At 40.6% G+C, this 12,453-nt stretch overlaps 2 pseudogenes across 2 annotated transcripts; both read right to left on the bottom strand.

The window, feature by feature from the left end:
* Window positions 1-1,509: 1,509 nt before the first annotated feature.
* On the bottom strand, window positions 1,510-3,399 carry AT4G06555 (annotated as a pseudogene; the record flags this gene model as incomplete). Its single annotated transcript has 1 exon — window positions 1,510-3,399.
* A 395-nt stretch (window positions 3,400-3,794) lies between these two features.
* Window positions 3,795-9,734, bottom strand: AT4G06554 (annotated as a pseudogene; the record flags this gene model as incomplete). Its single annotated transcript has 1 exon — window positions 3,795-9,734.
* Window positions 9,735-12,453: the final 2,719 nt, after the last annotated feature.

Here is a 12,453-nt window from a genome sequence, read left to right as displayed (position 1 = left end):
GCAAGATGATAGACCCTTACTTAAAAATGTTAGCCATACTCGTCACAATGCAACCTAACAACTTGCCTTAATCTATTCAAGCATTCACATCAACCAATTCCCTTTAACATTCATTAAGCACGGATAGTGGATCAAACAATGCAATGGTTATGAACTCACTTGGTTTTGGGCTTAGGCCAAGAGACAAAAATGGTCCCTCTAATGGTTTGGTCGAGTAACAGGGGACCCTTAGAGAAAAGATTGAGCTTCAGTAGAATGCTAAAGGTAAAAGCCACAGACACATCCAAGGAACAGACTCCCATCTACCCAATGATACAGTATGATAGCTCAGAAGCTGATCCCATTCCCATAGATGTCCTAACTCTACCCTTTTTATCATTCTTTCTCTCTTTTTGGTTTATGTTCTACGGGGTTCTCTTGAAACAATTTAAGAGTCTAGCGGGTTTGGTTTTATACTTTGACAAACTTAAGGCTTTTCTTCTAATCTTAGCACATAGGGCGTTTTACCCTTTTCTTTGAATCACTATGTCTAACTTCTTTGAATTCGAAAACATTTACTAGACTTAACACTTTTGTATCCCCCTTAGAACTCTAAACTCTTACTCTCTTTTTTTTTTTTTTTTTTTCATTCTCACTCTCATTCCCATTCATTCCTTTCACATTCTCAATCCGAAATACAAGTCTCCACGTAGTCCTAGGTAACCCAAAAAGTGTGGGCTAGGTATACATGAAAAACTGCTCTTGTCGGCTCATACCTAACACGTTATACCAAGCTCAATCCAAAAAGACCTCACAATCACACACAAATGATCTTTGCCTTGAAATAAGGCTAGACTAAGGGTACGGAAAACTGCTCTAAAAATGAGAGACAACTACTTGGATTAACAGAGGGTGATGAAGTGAATAAGATGATCCAAGTATGTATATGGTAGCCATAAGTTCATAAACAAAGCATAGACATGATAATTTCAAATTCAGTTCAGGTTCTAATAGATAGGGAATGGCATCAAATAAGCAAGTTTCGATCAAAGTAGTATAATCAAGTTACAAATTCAAAGCAGGGTGCAGTCTTATTTCAGAGATACAATCGGTTATACAACAGAGAACTAACAACCTGGGCATTGAACTTACTTTATTGAATCAAAACATGCTTATCGGTTTCAAATCATCATTATCCCCTATGCAAATGAGCAATCCTAAATGCTAACACTCTATATACAATCCTAAAATGATATGCAATCTAGATGACACTCTTTTTTTGTGAAATAATTTTCTGAAAAATTTTCAAATTTTTTATTGTTTTTCTATGCCTTAGATGATGCAAATTTTGAAATAAGAAAAGAGAACACAAAGTTAAACATGTCTTGAACCCTCCCCCAAACTTAAATTACACAATCTCTTGTGTAATAAAAATCTGAAAGAGAATCCAAGACCAAAGCACAATACACACAAAGAAAAATAAAAAGATGCTATGGTATATACAATAGAGAGGTGGTGTTACCTCAGTTTTCAGGTGAAGGTTCCTGCTCGTTGATGCCATAGTAAGCATCCCAATTCATTCCTGAGTACTGCCCATCTTGATCCCACTGATTTTGCTCGACGTTCTGCTCGTTCTGAACCCACGGATCCTGCTCGACACTCTGCTCGATATCGCGTCGAGTATCTTGGTCGAGTGATCTTCTGCCGAACATAAGAAGGTCCTTGCTCCTTGGCCGAACAATTCTTGTTTTTCTCCTTCTTTTCTGCTCGCGGTGTTCATGAGACGAATGTCGTGCAGGAGCTTGAGGGCGACTTACCTCTCGTTTCTCATAGGCAGATTGTCTTGAAGGTGAAACTCTATGCCTTCTTGAAACCACTTCTCCAGGGCGGTTTTCTCTCACCATGGTGGCGCCTGAAGATGAAAAGCTTAGTACAGCCTGAATGGCGGCTATGGCCTTGCCACATTTTTCCAACATCCTGTCTTGAAACTTATTTCAAGTACTCATCAAACCAATATTCTTATGTGCAACAGTCAGACTCTTACTCACTCTTGGTGGTGGTTTGTGTTCCTCAAAATGGAACATACTTGCATTGTAGTTCTCCCAATCCATCTCCTCTGCTTCTTCATTCTCAGCTTCTCCTTCACTCTCAACCCTTTCTTCAATGTCTGGAGCTTCTCTCGTCGGGGGTGCTCGTTCCATGAAGAAGAGTTCTTCATTAGGCGGGTTGAAATCGATGTTACCCCTCACTGTGATGGTTGTGAGCTCTTAGTTGGGTAGGAGAAACCTCCCATCCATTTCCGCTCTATGCTGAAACTTGAGAATATGCATCCCCTCATGACTCTGATGATCAATAAACAAAGCCCATCTCACCATCTAGGGGCAAAGGGAGTCGACTGAAGTGGCACTCCACAAGCCATTAGTGTAGGTGTTATCACCCCTCCTATAGAAATGGTTCTCTTCTGCTTATTTGCTAGTGCCCATTTCCTGAAACCACAAAGATGATTCAATAAACGCATTGATGGTGAAGCGTCGTTGGTGTCACCCTTCATAGGCACTTTGTTCTTGGTGTCGACTAGGATATCTTTTAGGGTAATATCCAACAGCTCTATCTCACCATTGTTAATCGGTCCGGTCTTCTCCCTTGCGTAGAGGACGTTAGCCATTGCTTTCTGGAAGTACCGAATGCAGGGGTTTGGATTGCGTTGCTCTTGGCCCATGAGGATGAGAATACAGCGTCATCACCTATTGTTACCCAAAGATCCGAAAGTTCCTCTTTCTTGAACTTGGGTTTAACATCAGTCCCTCTAGGGAATCCGAACATATCCTCAAGAGTTTTGATAGCCAAAACATAGTCTTTTCCATAGACTTCGAATGTGATATACCCAAGCCCTTCTTCTCTTGCTTCATGGCTAGAAAGCCCCTGAAACAACTTTACTTCCAGCGAAGCAATAAACTGAAGCGCCTCTGTTTTGTAGGCTGAGTGAGGGTTGGACATGAGACCCAGAAGACCACTCTTTTCAAAGAGGTACTCGACATCCTCTGTTATCCCAAGCTCATTCATGGTTTCAGAGTGGGGGTATCGAGTCCCATGGAAATTGTGAGCTGCCAAAAGCTCATAGTATCCATCCGGTGATAGCTTAGTCTTCTTCATCAAGGACTTAGTGAGTCTTGGAGTTATTTCAGGGACATAATCTTCATCCCCCCCAAGGTATTCATCGACGAGACTTCTCTCTTCGGCCATAGCTCTCTTACCTCTTGCAATTTCCTCTCTTCTTCTATCACGAGCTAGGATCTTGGTGGCATGTTGACTGAACCGCCTATACTCTTCCATCTCCCTCTCAGGCCTAGTATACCAAGATTCGGCCTCATCCACGTTGAAATCGGCGTTCATGAAGGATTCGTTGCTGTTTGAACTCATGGTGAAGCTAAACTCTCAAAAATCAAAACTAAACCTTAGTAGATAAGTCTCAAACAAAGAAAAATACTTGCGATTTTGATCGAGTGAAATAGGGGGGGGGCAAGTGATTTTTTTCTTTAGAGGAAGCTGAAAACTAAAATTTTCGAGATTGTGTGAAGCAGAAAACAAATGAGAAAGATGGTATTGAAGTGCGCACAAAGAAGAAAGTGAGAGAGAGTTGATAACTTATCTTTAGGTTTCGATTTGAATGAGTGGAGGAGGATGGTCTCCTATGCTTTCTTTGTTGGGATAAGGGTGTTGACCAAATAGTGATTGAGCATGATGGGTAAAGGCTTTGTCCACCGAGTAATAGAATGATGGGGAGACAAGTGGGCCACTATATCATCAAGCTTGGTCGTTTAGTTGCTTTACTCGACCAATTGATAGAGTACAATGGTGATGCAATTTTACTCGACCAATTGATAGAGTAGAATTGCTTCTGTTGCAAATATTTCTAGATCACAGAGTTCACAGCTCATAAATCCTGATTTATTTCCTGAATTCCAAAAACACTAAAAAGCACATCAAAATATCAAAATTAAATCTGTACAGATATAGGCATGGGATTTCCTCCCAAGTGAGCTAGTTTAAAGTCTTAAGCTAGACTTCTTACTATTTTAGGCATTGATGGGTTCCTGGAGGTCAACTGTAGTTCCTTCAGGAATAGGACAATCTGCCATATAACGCTTAACTCTCTGCCCATTCACAGTAAATTCATAACCTCCCTTCTTAGTAAGAGTAATTGTCCCATATGGCAGTACCTCTTTGATGGTGAAAGGCCTAGACCACCTGGATTTTAGCTTTCCTGGAAACAACTTGAGTTTGGAGTTCAAAAGCAGAACTTGGTCTCCAATGTTGAAATCTTTTGGAGAGATCTTTTTTTCATGAAAAGCTTTTGTTCTTTCTTTGTAGATGTTTGAACTCTCATATGCTTCCAGCCTAATCTCTTCTAGTTCATGCAGGTCGACTGCTCTTTTCTCTTGAGCTCCCTTGATTTCCAAATTCAAAAGTTTGGTTGCCCAAATGGCTTTATATTCCACTTCAACTGGTAGATGACAAGATTTCCCATATAGCATCTGGAATGGGGTTCTCCTAATAGGCGTTTTGTATGCGGTTCTATAGGCCCATAAAGTCTCATCAAGTTTAGCTGACCAATCCCTTCTTGAGACACCAACAACCTTTGTGACTATAGCCTTGATCTGCCTGTATGACACTTCTACTTGGCCACTGGTCTGAGGGTGATAGGGAGTGGCAACCTTATGCTTAACCCCATGTTTTCTTAATAGACCTTCAAAAACTTTGTTTATGAAATGTTAGCCACCATCACTTATCACCACCTTCGGAATACCATACCTGGGGAAAATAACGGACTTAAACATTTTCAGGACTACTTTGTGGTCGTTGGTTGGTGTTGCTATTGCTTCCACCCACTTGGAGACGTAATCCACTGCTACCAGGATATAAGCATTTCCATATGAGGAAGGGTTGAACGGCCCCATGAAGTCTATTCCCCACACATCAAAAACTTCTACCTCAAAAATTGGATTTTGTGGCATCTCATTCCTTCTGGATATGTTCCCAACTATTTGGCATGGATCGCACTTCGCTATGAATTCTTGAATATCCTTAAACATCGTGGGCCACCACAGACCTGCTTGCAAAATTTTCTAAGCAGTTTTGAAGGTTGCGAAATGCCCTCCATAGGTGGATCCATGACAATGTCCCAATATACCTTGAACTTCCTCTTTAGAGACACAGCTCCTGAATGGCCCATCACTCCCCTTTTTATACAAGTACGGCTCATCCCAATAGTAATGATGGATGTCTCTAAAGAACTTCTTTTTTTATATGCATCCAAACTCTAGGGGATCATACCACTTACCAAATAATTGACTAAATCTGCATACCAGGGCAGCTTTTCTTCTTCAACTCCATATGCTTCTTCCAGCATGTCCATTGAATCGAAGCTTTTGTTAACAAGGTCGTAGAACATAAGCTGTTCTTCAGGCATAGTGTCGTCTATCGGGACCGAATCTTCAATTCTCATCCTGGAGAGATGGTCTGCAACTCCATTCTCAACACCTTTCTTGTCAATGATTTACATGTCAAACTCTTGAAGCAACAATATCCACCTTAGAAGTCTTGGCTTGGTTTCCTTCTTGGCATAGATGTGCCTTAGTGTTGCATGGTCTGTGTAGACCTTCACTTTGGAACCAACCAAATAACTTCTAAATTTCTCAAAGGCGAAAACAACAGCTAATAGCTCCTTTTCTGTGGTTGCATATCTTGTTTGAACTTCGTCCATCGTTCTACTCGCGTAGTAGATGACGTGAAGTTTGCCATCAATCCTTTGGCCTAGGACAGCTCCAACTGCATAATCGGATGCGTCACATATGATTTCAAATGGGTGGTCCCAGTTGGGTGCTCGAACGATAGGGGCGGACACCAATGCTTCCTTTATCAAATGGAAAGCTTTGAGACAATCTTCATCAAAGTTGAACTCAGTTTCCTTGCACAGCAGTCTATTTAGGGGTCGAGCAGTCTTTGAAAAATCTTTTATGAACCTCCTGTAAAATCCTGCATGGCCGAGGAAGCTCCTGATATCCTTAACTGTCTTAGGGGGTTGCAGCTGAATCATGACATCGATTTTTGCCTTGTCAACTTCAATTCCTTTACCAGAAATCTTATGCCCTAGCACAATTCCTTCCTGAACGATGAAGTGACACTTCTCCCAGTTGAGTACCAAATTGGTTTCCTCACACATTTCTAGAACCCTGCACAAGTTTAACAAACATGAGGAGAAAGAGGATCTATAGACTGAAAAATCGTCCACGAATACCTCCATTATCTCCTCAATAAAATCCGAGAATATCGAAGTCATGCTTCTCTGGAAAGTCCCAGGAGCATTACATAAACCAAAAGGCATTCTCTTATAAGCAAAGGTTCCATAGGGACAGGTGAAAGTGGTTTTTTTTTTATCATTAGGGCGAATTGCAATTTGAAAGAAACCTCTATAGCCATCAAGAAAACAGTAATAAACATGGTTAGCTAGCCTTTCTAACATTTGATCAATGAATGGCAAGGGAAAATGGTCCTCTCTAGTTGCAACATTTAGTTTCCTGTAATCAATGCACATTCTATGTCTTGTTATAGTTCTAGTGGGAATGAGCTCATCTAAATCATTTTTAACTATAGTCATTCCTCCCTTCTTGGGAACACAATGCACAGGAGAGACCCATGTACTGTCAGAAATTGGGTAGATTATATCAGCATCAAGCGATTTAAGAATTTCCTTTTTAACCACATCTTTCAAATTTGGATTCAATCTCCTCTGTGGTTCAATACTAGTATATGATTCATTTTCAAGATGGATCCTATGAGTACATAAACTAGGTGAAATTCCTTTAATATCAGCTAAAGAATACGCAATTGCTCTCCTATACTTTCTAAGTTCATTCAACAACTGGTTCACTTGTTCAACACTCAGTCCATCATTAATAATGACGGGATAAGTATCATTTGGACTGAGAAACGCGTACCTCAAACCTTTTGGAAGAGGTTTAAGGTCAACCTTTAAAACTTTGAGTTCTGACTAGTCATATGAACTTATATTCTCCCCTCCATGGTCGAGCATCTCAGTAGAGTTTGTTTTTTCAACAATTAGGCACATGAAGCATCCTGAGACTGTTTCTTCTGAGGGAACGATCAATTCCTCAAACACTTCTGGTCCTTCCATTGGTATGTGGGCGTCAAGATACTCTTTGTACCCTTGGGTTTCTAGGTGTAGGTACCCTTCTTCTCCATCGTTGGTTAAGGCACTTGCTAGGTGATCTCCTTCTGTAAGTTCTTCCAGTAATTTGTCAGCTAATCTATCCATTTCTTCGATCCAAAAGACTTATCCATTGATTGTCGGTTTCTTCATAGCTTTGTTAATGTCGAAGGTCATTTTCATCTACTTCCCCAGGTTTAGGTCGATTTTTCCCTTCTTGACGTCGATGATAGCTCCTATAGTAGCTAGGAATGGTCTTCCTAGGATCAATGGGTCTTTTGGCTCCTCATCCATCTCCAGAATTACGAAATCAGTAGGGATGTCTATTGATCTGACTTTAACAGGCAGGTCATCGAGAACTCCATGAGGTATTCTGACTAACCTGTCAGCTAATATCAGTTGGATACCGCAGGGCTTGTATTTATTAAAACCCAATTTTCTGGCTACAGATAGGGGCATGAGGCTGATTGAGGCACCCAAATCACATAGGCAATTATTGAAAGATAATGGTCCTACTAAACAAAGTAGGGTGAAGGATCCAGGATCTCCTAACTTTCTTGGTATTATATTTTTCTAGATGATAGCGTTGCATTCATGGCCTATTACCACCATTTCCTGTACCTCCTTAATTCTTTCCATAATCAGATCTTTGAGGTACTTGTGGGAGTGTGGAATGAGCGTGAAAGCATTCATTAATGGTATTCTTAGCTCAATCTACTTTAGTTGCTTATCAAAAAGAGTTTTGTATTTTTCTATTAATTCCTTCTTGAATCTTCCTAGGAAAGGCATAGCCGGTTTGAAGGGTGGCGGAGCAAATTCTTTATTTTTCTCTGTAGCCGCAGCTTTCCTTTCCTCAAAAGTTGGCTTTGCTTGATCGAGTAGAGGTTGAGTGAGTCTGAAGGTTGATCAAGCTTAATTGGTTCATCGGTTTGAACTTCGTTTTGATGCTGGTCCTCCCCTTCTTGAACTTCACTGTCCTAAGTGATCTTTTCTGTTGGCTGGTTGTTGATCAATTTCCTTCCACTACGGAGTGTGGCTGCATGTGCATATTCCTTGGAATTTAGAATGGCTTTTCCTGGGTGTTGCCCTGGATACGTTGAGGAGGTATTGGCAACAGCTTGGCGTTCCATGTATGTCATTTTAGATGTGAGATCCTCATATTTGCTTCTTAACTCATTGTAGGAACAGTCAACTTTACTATTAATCTCAGCCAATCGTTCTTCCAGAACTAGAGCTCCAGTAGTTTGACCCTGGATGATTTGTTGAAGCATTCGTTTTGTGTCAGGATCTTGGGCTGCTAGGGCTTGTTGTGGTTGTTGAGTGAACCCTGGTGGTGGATTCTGCTGTTGGTAGCCACCATTGAACTGTTGTTTAGGGACATAACCTTGGTTGTACTGAACAAAAGGCTTGGACTGATTCTGTTGTGGTGGATACACTTGATCTTGGGGGTTAGCTACATTGGTGCTTCTGTAGGAGAGGTTTGGGTTGGGCTTGTAGTTGTTGTAGCCCTTGTTAAACCCTCCTTGGTTCTGAATGTAGCACAGCTCTTCAGTTTGATCATTCCCCCCTTCTTGCATTTGGAAGTGCTCTTCATCAGTGATGTAATTTATCTGCTTCTGCTAACCAGCAACAGCTTGTCTAACTTTTCATTCAGAGCCTTGATATCCTTGCTCTGTTTGTCCTCACTTCCTCCAGTTCTTCTGATTGAGGGATCATAGTCTTTTGTAGCACCCATCAGATTGTGCTAGATTTTCAACCAACTCCCAGCCTTCTACTACATCTTTGTTCAGGAAGTTTCCATTGGAGGCGGTGTCAAGTAGCATTCTGATCTTTGGTAAGGCTCCTCTGTAGAGTGTACTCAATAATGAAGCCTTCTTAAAACCGTGATGGGGGCACTGAGTGGTGTAGCTTTTAAACCTCTCCCAAGCTTCACAGAAAGTTTCATTATTTTTCTGGTTGAAACCTGAGATCTCGTTCCTCAATCTAGCGGTGCGAGCGTTAGAGAAAAACTTGGCAAGAAAAGCTTTCTTGCAATCGTCCTATGAGGTGATGGAGTTTGGGGGTAGAGTTTTCTCCCAGTGGTGTGCCTTGTCTCCCAAAGAGAAGGGAAATAACCTGAGCTTAAACATATCTTCAGTGACACCATTGATCTTGGTAAGGCCACAAAGCCTATCAAAGCTGTCAAGATGGTCCAGGTGGTCTTCCATAGGTAGACCATGAAACTTGTTTCCTTGGATCATGGAGATGAGACCACTGTTGATCTCAAAGTTGTTGTTCTGGACTGGTGGTGGCACTATCCCTTGTCTTTGGTGATGATTCCTTGGGGCATCACCAGCACCAATGTTTCTTGGTTGATCAACATTAGGTGGGTCTTGAACATCAACTGGTCTGTTCTGTTAATCCATAGCAGATGGTCTTTGCTGATCACAGGCTGCCTTTACTTTGGTTTCTTGTAACTCATGAGCTATTTTGTCAATTGTGTCTCTGAATGGTAGTAGGTGTGCAGAACCTTTGGATGGAGTTTGCATGCACAAAGATTAGTACCTATACCACAAAAACAAGCAGACGAAATGATGAGTTAGTAACTTGATAAATGTAAAAGAACTTGATCTTAAACGTTTCTGATATCTTGAATGTAACAATGCAACAATGAATTGGCAATGCCACCAAATTGATAAGCAGGTTTTTAAGGTCTCCTTATGGTGAATGTGTGATTCAGTTCAATTCCCCTAAAACACAAACATGTCGTTGCAGTTATAGAGGATGTCAATCTAGTCCACTGTCTTGATTGTGCAGAACCTTTGGATGGAGTTTGCATGCACAAAGATTAGTACCTATACCACAAAAACAAGCAGACGAAATGATGAGTTAGTAACTTGATAAATGTAAAAGAACTTGATCTTAAAAGTTTCTGATATCTTGAATGTAACAATGCAACAATGAATTGGCAATGCCGCCAAATTGATAAGCAGGTTTTTAAGGTCTGCTTATGGTGAATGTGTGATTCAGTTCAATTCCCCTAAAACACAAACATGTCGTTGCAGTTATAGAGGATGTCAATCTAGTCCACTGTATTGCTAGCAATCAAGATGTGTACAAAAACAACTAAGTCAAGCCATATTATAATGATGGTGGGTTTCTAGTAACAATCTAGGTCAGGATTCAAACAAGTAAAAATAAGAACTTAAGAGCCCTACTCGATCACTGGGTCGAGTAGAACCAACAGGCAACAAAATTAAGTAACCTAAATGCAATAAACAGGGGATACAAATAGGGGATGCAAATAACAGGTAAATAAAAGTGCAATCAACAAGGATACAAATAACTCTAATAGAAGTTCTAAGAATGGATTCATTGATAAGGGCAACTCTAGGGTTCTTCAAATGGCTAATAGGCGAAAGGTAGATACCCATGACGATAGATTCAAAAATCGGGTCAATCCACTCTCGTGACAGAGACCCCCATAACTCTACCACTTCCTAATCTCAACTCTCGTTGATGAAACATTGCAGAGCAGGGGTTAAGAAACAATCTACCAAAGCCAATAGGTAGATAAGCCAATTTCTTGGTCGAGGCTACATATATCTGGAATTCGTATGTCAGACATCCATTTGAACGTCTTTTGGATGCTGGACGTCTATGATCGAATCTCCACATTAGCCAGCGAAAACCGCATAGGGGCCAAGCGAATCCAGAAGGGTATAAACCTAAACACTAACCACCTAACTAACCTAGAGATTACCCTAATCTAATCCATCCTCAAAAACCTTAATCACTACTCAAGCAACATTATCAAGAACACAAACCCAGAAATTACTAAAATCATACCAAAATGTAGATCTAAACAAGCTAAACAACTTTACTTAAACAATCAAATGCAAAAACGAAATAGATTAAGAGTAACTAAAGTTTCAAGATTCATAAACACAAAGAAAAACTGAAAAATAAAGCATAGATCCTATGGATAAATCCCAAACTGATCTATTTATACTAAAATGTTGAAACCCTAGATTCACTAGAAGGCAAGAGACTTGAGGCGGTTTGGGCGAATACTCGACCTTGGGGATAGAGTAAAGAGGGTGCTGCAAAGTCTGCGCCTTTGTGTCTATGCTCCGAGTGATCAATTAGTCGAGCAGATGCTTCATCCTTTCCTATCCGTATGTTCAGATGTCTGGTTGAGTGGGGAATGAGGATGATCCGAAGACGCTTTGATAGCTCAACAAGTCTTGTAGATATGGTCACCCTTGGTCGAGTAAATGGATCGAGTAGTGGATCGAGTAGGAGGGGCGAGTAGATCAATTTGTTGCTTCATCTGAGGTTTCCTTGATCGAGTAGGAGGGTCGAGTAAACTGCAGCCTCCTTTGTAGCATCTTGGATCGAGTAAAGAGGTCGAGTAGAATGATGCCTCTTCTGTAGCTGCCTGGATCGAGTGAATGGATCGAGTAGAGTCCTTTTAAGCTCCTTTTGCACCTGAAAACACACCAAAACATGCAATGCGAATGCAAAATGATCCTAGATGCCTAAGTATGCAAAACAAGCTAAAATGGTGCAAAATGATATGATACAATGATCAAATGCAAAGCTAAATGATGATAAATATACACCTAAAATGAGTAAAATACAGTGCTATCAAGTTTACAAAGAAGATTATCAGCTTGAAAAACCATCTATTTTGATTGAGGACACTATGTCTTCGAAGACTTCTAGATGATCTAGTGGTGATTCATTAGAAGCACCTCGAAACTTTCCTCGTGAAACAAGATTATAATATGCAGGGTGAATAGCAAAGTCTTCTCTTACAAAAGGAGGTAGCTGGATCGCTGATCGATTGGAGTAGAAAAGATCAACTCTATTGAAGTCGCCTATGGTAGCTGGTCTGGTCTGCATATGGTGTCGATCGAACACCATGTTGGTTTCGTTCGACACTGTCGTCGAAATCTGCCATAGAAACGTGTTACAAAATCTGATGATACCTGAAACACAAGAAAAAGAAAAGTTTAGACTTAAATCGACACCTAGTCTAATGATGAAGCAAAGAGAACTTTGGCAACGACGCCAAATTTGATATAGCTCCAATTGTCTTAAGCTTACTCCCTCATATAAGAGATCGTCGTTAGCACTTAAGGGTTGAATTCCACTGAGCTCTTCATGTTCACACAATAGACTTATGATGATTTTAATTAAGCTAGACAAAGTGTATTAATGTAAAAGACAATAAAATAAGTAAATGAGTTCTAGATTCAAGC

The sequence above is a fragment of the Arabidopsis thaliana genome, chromosome 4 (assembly GCF_000001735.4).
Source record: "Arabidopsis thaliana chromosome 4, partial sequence".
Classification (NCBI taxonomy): Eukaryota; Viridiplantae; Streptophyta; class Magnoliopsida; order Brassicales; family Brassicaceae; genus Arabidopsis; species Arabidopsis thaliana.
Note: the sequence above shows the minus strand (reverse complement) of the source record. Positions and strands in the feature narration are given on the sequence as shown.